This window comes from Sinocyclocheilus anshuiensis, unplaced genomic scaffold (assembly GCF_001515605.1).
Source record: "Sinocyclocheilus anshuiensis isolate Anshui unplaced genomic scaffold, SAMN03320099.WGS_v1.1 scaffold176, whole genome shotgun sequence".
Lineage (NCBI taxonomy): Eukaryota > Metazoa > Chordata > Actinopteri > Cypriniformes > Cyprinidae > Sinocyclocheilus > Sinocyclocheilus anshuiensis.
This window is the reverse complement of record NW_015555723.1, coordinates 155,778-164,762: the sequence shown is the minus strand read 5'-3', so window position 1 is coordinate 164,762 and position 8,985 is coordinate 155,778. Positions and strand designations below refer to the sequence as shown.

General features: G+C 36.7%; 1 protein-coding gene and 1 pseudogene across 1 annotated transcript in view; one reads left to right on the top strand and one right to left on the bottom strand.

Moving 5' to 3' along the window:
* The window catches only part of LOC107672570 (WD repeat-containing protein 5-like), an 8,413-nt pseudogene extending 1,875 nt beyond the window's left edge, over positions 1-6,538 (bottom strand).
* A 1,188-nt stretch (positions 6,539-7,726) lies between these two features.
* LOC107672563 (bromodomain-containing protein 3-like) overlaps positions 7,727-8,985 on the top strand; it is an 18,581-nt gene continuing 17,322 nt past the window's right edge. The window contains exon 1 of the mRNA XM_016465803.1: positions 7,727-7,851. The gene's annotated coding sequence lies outside the window, so the exon portion shown is untranslated. The remainder of the gene's footprint in view (positions 7,852-8,985) is intronic.

Genomic DNA, 8,985 nt, shown 5'->3' with positions numbered 1-8,985 from the left:
TATATATATATATATATATCAATAAAAATTATTAGCAGTCAACATTTATGATTGAGTTTGATGACATACCTTTCCCTTGCTGTAGTCCCAGAGCTTTAACGTACTATGAGATAAAGCATCAATTTATTTATGTGTTCTTTTTTTTTTATATTACATGACAATTGTTTGCATTGTTGGTCGTTTTACTGAATTAATATTGTCTCAGAAACTGCACTGACTGGAAAAAATAAACAGTCACTAGGGAGATTAATTTCCTTACTTGTCCAGTGTTGCAGCTAGAATGTATTTTCCATTTGGAGAAAACTTCACAACTGAGACAGGAGGGTTGTCATCATCTGGAAATAAAACAGATCAGTTCGCCATCAACACACTCTCCTAATTTGCATTTAGAAAGGCTACATTTATTTAAATTATGCAGCACACACCATCCTGCCATCTGGTACCACAACAACACCTCAAGATTTAAGGCTAAAACAAAGTCCAACTATGATAAGAAAACTTGATATCGTGCTCTCCAGCTTCACCAGTCACATAAGTCACATACCTATGAGAGTTTTCAGACATTGTCCTGATGCAGTGTCCCACAGTCGGCTGAAATACAGTCCATAACATTACGAATGGATAAATAATGTCATCACATCATGAGTACAGATGGAGGCTTACTTGAAGGTGCTGTAAGTAAATGTTTACTAATGGCACACATAAAATGTCTGTTCTAACGGACAGATATCACTGTAATATCCAGTCAGAGAATGCGCTATGCCACTCTGCCTTTTTATACGTTTTTGGGTTTAGAAACATTAATGAGTAAGCTAGCCAAAAAGCTGAAATGGCTAACAGGACTTTTAATAGAAGGCACAACTCAACTTACCATAAACCATCATAGCTACTGGATACTATTAGGGATCCATCTCTGTTGAAGTGAACCTGAAAACATACCATGAAACCGACATCAACAAAATCTGCATGCAAACTAATAAAAATATTTTTGGGAATTGATGTTTACTGCTGAGACGGGGTCCGGGTGAGCTGGCAGGGTCTTCAGACACTTCCCAGTTTTGACATCCCAAATCCGTACACTCTCATCAAACTGTCAACATGAACCACATCACTCAATCAATAAATGACATACGATGACAAACACTGTCTCATATTTATTTTTATTCATTTAAAAAAACAATTCATCTGTTTGTTTACTTACAGATCCAGAAACAACAAGATTCGACTGTGGGTTGAAGTTACAACAGAAGACGTAGTTGCTATGGCCTTTCAGTGTCTTCAGACATTTTCCCTTCAAAAGCATGACAGAGAATTAGGATACAATACTCAGAAACTGATATGGATGACACGTACAGCATCAGATACAATTATTTGACAAGTTTTACTGAATTCATATCCCAGATCTTCAGTGTTTTGTCATCTGATGCAGACACCAAAAGATTGTAGTCTGATGACCAGGCCACATCTGATATTCACATCACCAGGGCAGGACTTACGGGGCCGGGGGCCCCTGGGCTTGAGGTTATGTTTGGGCCTCATACCTATACTACAAATGCCCTCAACTAGAACATTATTATGGAGTAACACAAAATACACAAAAATGTAAATATGCTTTCAGGTTAATATACTGTATACAATTAATAGGCAACATGTCTAGCCTAGTCAAAGTTTAGATGTAATATTAAATAGTCACTATAATACAATAAACAGGATGTGATCTCTCAGTTGAGAGATCAACACCCTGAAATAACACTGAGCAGAAAAAAACTAAAGAGATGCATTATTATGAAAATGTATTGTCATATCTGTGTCCTTTTATGTCAGATTCTTAAATTTAATAAATTAAATCTGAATAAAAAAACGTTGGCTATTAACAATCAAATGAAATCACTATAAACAAAATCCATAGATGGATTTTGCATAAGTTATGTTAAGTTTAAATACAACATTTTAGTGTAGAAATATTAAATGATTGCAAAAATGAAATAATGAGCTACTTTTTAAAATATGAAACTACAACTGCCAGTAGGTGGCAGCAAGTGATTGTCTTAATGAGTGAGTTGAATCCTGTCTTTATGTAACATTATTTATTAAAATGCAAGGTTACTTGAGTCAGAAACAATGAAAACAATAACTTTTTTTTGAGGTGTTTGTGAGGCGGCTTCATGTGCGCACGCTTTGGATGTGACCGTGAGCGGCCAGAAAAGTAGTTTGGAGCGCGCAAGTACCGAATGGTTTTTAAAAAAGACTTAAAAAGACGTGCAAATGATAAACTTTTGTGATGATGCAACACTGACCCGATTAGGCAAGTGACAGTCGAACATGCGGTACAGCTGAACCACTCACGCTGTTTTCAAATGACTCACTTAATCTGATATTCTGTGTGAATTTTTTAACTCATCTAACCTACATTGTATATTAAATAAATGTTTGGAAACATTTTCCAAACGTGCGAAAATTAGTAAAACCAAAATGCGCAATCCCGCACCGAGATTCAGCACGTGATTAAACATATATTCTATTATATAGAGATTTTTCAAATACATTTCCACGACTTTTCCAACGCTTTCTGGGTTTTTCATGACAGTACGAACCCTGTAACTGGCTATTTTTATTTTTTAAAGTCGTCTTGATGAAATGTCTGCTCCACTTTGTGTGGTGGTAGTGAGACGTAAGATATGAGGGTATTCTATAATCTTTGGACGGGAGAGAGCGCTCAAAACTCTTCAGATTAATTTAGTGGAACATTAATATAATATAGAATCATCCTCTGTAAAGAAGCGAGGCGTGAACGTGAGAATTTATCATTATCGTTGTAAATGTGCGCTCTTTTGGGCTAAATGCTTAATGGAACCGTTTAAAGTAGCCTATATTAAATAAATGTTTGCGGGAATTTTCCAAACGTGCGAAACCTGCGAAAATGAGTAAAACCAAAATGCGCAATCCCGCACCGAGATTCAGGACGTGATTAAACAAATATTCTATTATATAGAGATTTGTAAAAAATACATTTCCACGACTTTTCCAACGCTTTCTGGGTTTTTCATGACAGTACGAACCCTGTAACTGGCTATTTTTATTTTTTTAAATCGTTCTGATGAAATTTCTGCTCCACTTTGTGTGGAGGTAGTGAGACGGGACAAAGTCCCTGTAAGATATTAGGGTATTCTATAGTCTTTGGACGGGAGAGAGCGCTCAGAATTCTTTAGATTAATTTAGTGGAACATTAATATAATATAGAATCATCCTCTGTAAAGAAGCGAGGCGTGAACGTGAGAATTTATCATTATCGTTGTAAATGTGCGCTCTTTTGGGCTAAATGCTTAATGGAACCGTTTAAAGTAGCCATGTGATCACAAATTAATCGGCGATTTGGCGCAGCGTAGACGTGATTTAATACGTGTATCCTTTTTCTACGTGAAAAAAAATCATAAATTCCAGTTTATGCTGTTTGATTATGGCTTCGAATGTCGTATTTGGAAGCTGGAAGCCCCGGCTGGCCCGTGTGCGCAGTTGAAATGCGGCTAATAATTTCTTACTGGCACATAACTGAACAAATGTAAACGGGTTAAAGCGGGGCCCCTGGGCTGCAGCCCATTCAAGCTCAATGGTAAGTCCGGCCATGCACATCACAATATGATCTTTAATTGCTGGAACAGGAAGATTCTTAAGAGTATATTTTTACCATCTCTTTAATACATCTATGGACTTTCAACAGAGGGACAGAAATGTCTCAGGTTTCATTCAAAATATTTGTATTTGTGTTTTGAAGATGAACATCTTATGGGTTTGAACGACATGAGTGCAATATGTAATTGATGACAGAATTTTCATTTTCAGGGGAACTGACCCTTTAAAGGAATAGTTCACTTTTCAACAACAACAACAAAAAAAAAAACTTTTCAACAAAAATAATTTTCAGCAAATATGTATATTTTTTGTGAACTAGTCCTTTAACTTAGATTAAAACTCACAAGTTTATGTCCTGCAAGACTCTTCTCAAATTTTCCATCAAAAGCGCCCCATATTTTGATGAGCTTGTCTGCCGCCATATTTTGATGAGCTTGTCATTTCAAAATCTTCATACATTGGTTTGCTTTCTGTAGATTAAAACTGAACATTACAAGTACATTACTACTTACATGAACTGGCCAACCACAGGGCTAAATTTGACTGATGATATATTTTTTGTGTGACCTGCGAGTGTGAACTTCAAGGAGTAGTTTGGTTTCACGGGAGCAGGCTTCAGAAATAGATGTACACAGATTACATCAACAGAGGAACAACTTAACTTCTGGCTGAAGCTCTGCATTTAAAAAGGCAAAGTAACCAAAAGGCAGGTTTTCTACCTTAGAGGATGATGATGCTGAATGTCTTATGTGTTTCTGTGTCCAGCTTCATCTCCTATGATGCCATCTCTGCACCTCATGTGGGTCAAATACGGGGGCTCTAAATAAGAGATCATAGTTGATCATAAAATGGTTGAATAGAGTGAAATTATGTAATGATGTAAACAAATGCCATTTATTTCAGTTGCCTAGAATAGCATGGCAACCAAGCCCGTTGCTTCTTCTTACTAAGTCAAATGTTTATCCAGAACTGCGAATGGTGCAGTGTATATTTTGACAGCCAGACAAATCAGTTACAACAATAAACATCTATATAGTTGGCGCCCTGTCACGAACACATGCCTGTCACACACATAGCACGGCTAACAACAGACCCAGTACTTGCATTCAGCTCAGGTTTACTTATCACATAAGCAACGAAACACGAACAAACAAATAGAACCTTACTGGAGGGTTCTAACCCGAGTTTTGGTTTCAAACGCAGGTTAAAGCAAAAAAAAATCCTGAGCCTGAACTTTTTTCCGGGGGGTTGCGGGGGTAGACACCTACCTACACAGGGTTATTTGGCAAACAAAAAAAGAAAATGATTTTCCTTTAAACTAATTAGTAACGTATCTGCCATTGCCATTAGCCCTCGACAGGCTCAGACTACAGATTTTGGTGGGATATTTGAAACAGCAATACCAAGAAAGGTTACTCACAAGGTGACCTACAATCTAAAACATGAAATTTCTGAAATTGCTTTGTTCAAAAGAAATAATGGTAAATTAAATACTAGGAAACTAATATAAAATAGGAAATATACAAAGCCAGTTTACTACAGACAACTACAGTTCAGTTCAAATAACAACAACAAAAACGTTAAAATGGTCGAAGAACTAGTAACTTAAACAGGGTCTGTACAGATACTGCAAAATAAAATTCCAGGACTTTCAATAACTAAAATCTGATCTCACTTATTAATCAATATTGTTATTATCTTTCAAATTCTAATAAATAAACTAATAAAACAAAATGGTACAAATAAAGTGCAGCACATGCAAAGAATGCAATGACTGTGGCAACTTTAACATTTGAAAGGATACTATGGCAAAGTTATCGCTTTCCTTATTCAAACTGATTTTTTTTTAATGAATATACACTGTAAAAAAAAATCCGTAAAATTTACGGTAAAAAAACGGAACATTCTTTTAACAACATTAGGTGTAACACACAACCCTAATATACAAAACTGATAAGAAAAAAATAAGAAGAAACAAAAAAAAACATCAAACTTGAAATGTAACGCAAGGAATTCTACTATACAGTATACTACCGTAAAAGTAATGTCCAGTCTTTTAATCACAAAAAGTAAAACAATGCAGTTGTATTTTGAAATGTTTTAACTAATCTAGTGCTTAACTAATGATTATTTTGCTAATCAAGTAATTTGATTATTTTGACAAGCGAGTAATCTGATATTTTTAGTAATACAAATAGAACTAAGTGGAACAACAGGCTTTAATATGACTATATTTATATATAAAGTAACGATGAGGCAATAATAATTGGCCTCAAATAAAGTATCAAAACCAAGTACATGGTTTTACTGAACAACAGTTAAATAATGTAATATGCCTTAACAAATACCTGCAGAGGGCGCCAACGGCCTGGTGATGTTTCATGTGATTCAACGACGTTCAAATCCATTTAATTTTAATATTTGGCCACATGCCAAGTCAGAAACGTTTATTTTGAAATCGCTATGTACAATAAATCACATATTTAGAAATATGTTGATGTATTCTCCTGTGTTGGCATAGGTTTAAATGATTTACGTTACAAATCAAGTGAGTTTTCCCAGATGAACGTAAAGCAGCCCAAACTCACAGCATATGCAGAGGAAGAGTTTAACCCAGGGGTGCCCAAACTCGGTACTGGAGGGCCGGTGTCCTGCAGAGTTTAGCTCCAACCCTAATCAAACACACCTGAAGCAGCTAATCAAGGTCTTACTAGGCCAGGGGTGGCGAACTCCGGTCCTGGAGAGCCGCAGTCCTGCAGAGTTCAGATGGAAATAGTTGACCATTGCGCCTCGCAGCTTTTTCAATGTGTCGCGCTCGAGTCGAGACCCAGGCTTCTTTCCATTCATCAGCTAATGCGCGTCTCGTGTTTATAAGAGCAAAAACTTCTGATTGGCTGTTAGTCTGGTTGAGAGTGAAAGCTGTGTTCCTCTCATACATTGGTAGGCGAACTCATGAACTCGAACTTGATATCAACAAGTGTTTTTAAATGTAGGACGACTTTTTTTCCCAGCCGCACGCCGGAGAACTTTAAACCCTGCAAACGAGTCGCTCCAAACTACTATGTTTACAAACTGGTGGAAAAGGCGGCACTTCAATAGTATGTTCCTGCACAACCGGAGGCTGCAGTTTCAGGACCGCAGTTCTAGGACCCTATTCTCTGAGCCACCGCGCATGTGCGGTATGTAAGGACAGCTTGAGAATGAGATTCGTATGATGGTGACTGACTGTTTCTTTACTTTATTCGACGAAAATAAATTTAGCATAGCTTTGGTTTCTCTAAATGAACTGTGAACAAAGGCATCATTTTTTATTTCAATATTTTGCAAGTAAGTCTGTTCGAATCTTTTCCACTAGAACAGAAAATTGTTCATCACTCCGTACAAAGCTGATCTGGGGTCAGTCTCGCTGTTTTGTCTGTTTAGTGCTGATCGCAAAGTGAGGGGCTACTGGGAGGAGGAAACCTCATCGGTCATGAGATGCAACATTACAAACATCGTATTTACTTTATTGTATCATATTTACTGGACATTTAGAAATATGATATTATTTTGATATAGCCTATGAAATTATTTTCACCAGTGTTGCAAGATAAAACAAGTGCAGCAAAAACTGGTTTATTAAATATTATATTAAATATTAATATTTTATTAGACATCATATTAATCCTAAAATCTATCTATCTATCTATCTACATTGTCGCTTTTTCACACAATTGTTCATTATTGTTCAGTACTTACTAATAAAATTACATAGTAATTTTGGGGTTTATAATAGACAGACAGACTGACTGACTGACTGACTGATTGATTGATTGATTGATAGATAGAAGTAAACTAATAAAAGCACAAATATTTCTATGCATTTATTTATTTTGTCAGTAACTCTTATATGCAGTATTGTCAGTTGTTCATCAACCAAACACAAACCTATTCAAGGTTATACACATGATCTGCTTACTTTATATTGCAGTGTCAATTCTATATTTGTAATAAACGACATGTGTATATCGGAGGTTTGGAATGAGAACGTTAAAGGCTGAGCGGCGCAGAGAGCGACAGTTATTCATAATACAACAACAACCACAATACCGTGCGACGCAGCGCGCATGCGCACAACACTACCCAACCAGTGTCGACCCCAGCCATCTATTATGCTTCTTCGCAATAAAAGCTACCCGAAAATCTGCAAGGAAAACGCTACCGGAGCTGCTTGGAGTGAAAGTAATAAAATATAACATACATATTTACGTTTAGCGCATTCCGATCGAAGTTTATATTCAGTTTAGGTGATGTATATTGGTCTTTTGGGGGGGGGAAACAGCTGAATGTGGCTAGCAGGATCTCCTCTGACAGACTGGAGCTGATGAGCGGCGCTTTGCAACAATGTAACAAAACCTTCTTTCACGCGCAGCCCATTCTATCCGTAAACGTAGAGCTCGCTGTAATTGTTTGCGCTGTTTTCCTCATTGTATCAAGTGTAAAAACCGGGCTGGAGGATGCATTGTGGGCTGATTTCAAATTAGCCCGCTGAGTAGCTAGCTGGCTGAACGGCATGCACACACAATGGTTGTTAAAGACATGGTGGGGCTCGATCCTCGACATTCCTCACTCGATGCCCTGTCTCTCCCGTGCCCGCCATCTTTTCAAGAACTTATATACACACGCCTGATGCAGTTACTTGCACGCTCGATTGCAAATGTGTTTCCGGTGAAATGTACAGTTAGAGAGCTCCGTTTGAGGGCGCGCAGGGGCGCAGTTTGCTAGCTGATGTTTTGGTTTAATTCCGACTAAACCTGCAATTTTTCATGGCCTCTCATAAGCGAGCGAAATTATGTTCGTTTTGTTGGTGCTACTATTGACTGTAGTTGGAATGAAACGCTCAAGTTCATAGAATCTTTCAGCCTTTTCCATGTTTTTTTAGTCATTTTTTTTCACGTGAAACCCCCGATATTGCAGTTCAGACTTTTAACTAATTTATTGGTGAAGATGCATCATATCACATTTAGCTGTAAAATGTAGCACAAATAAAATGAAAATGATTTTTAAATTAATTTGCTATACATGAATGGTTATAAATATTAATGAATACAAATACTGTTTTTCACATGCACGTCAACGTCCAGCATGATGATGGTCTTGATACAGTTTTAAATTAGATTAAAATGTACACTTTAGCAATATAATGCAATATATTATAGCATTTTAGCAGTATAATGTGTAAAGAAATCGTGTTAATTGGTATCATATCTGCAGTAATATTTTAATTGATATTCTATTGTATATATGTATACATATATACATACATATAGATAGATAGACAGATAGATATCTTTCTGCAGTTACATTTCCATTGAG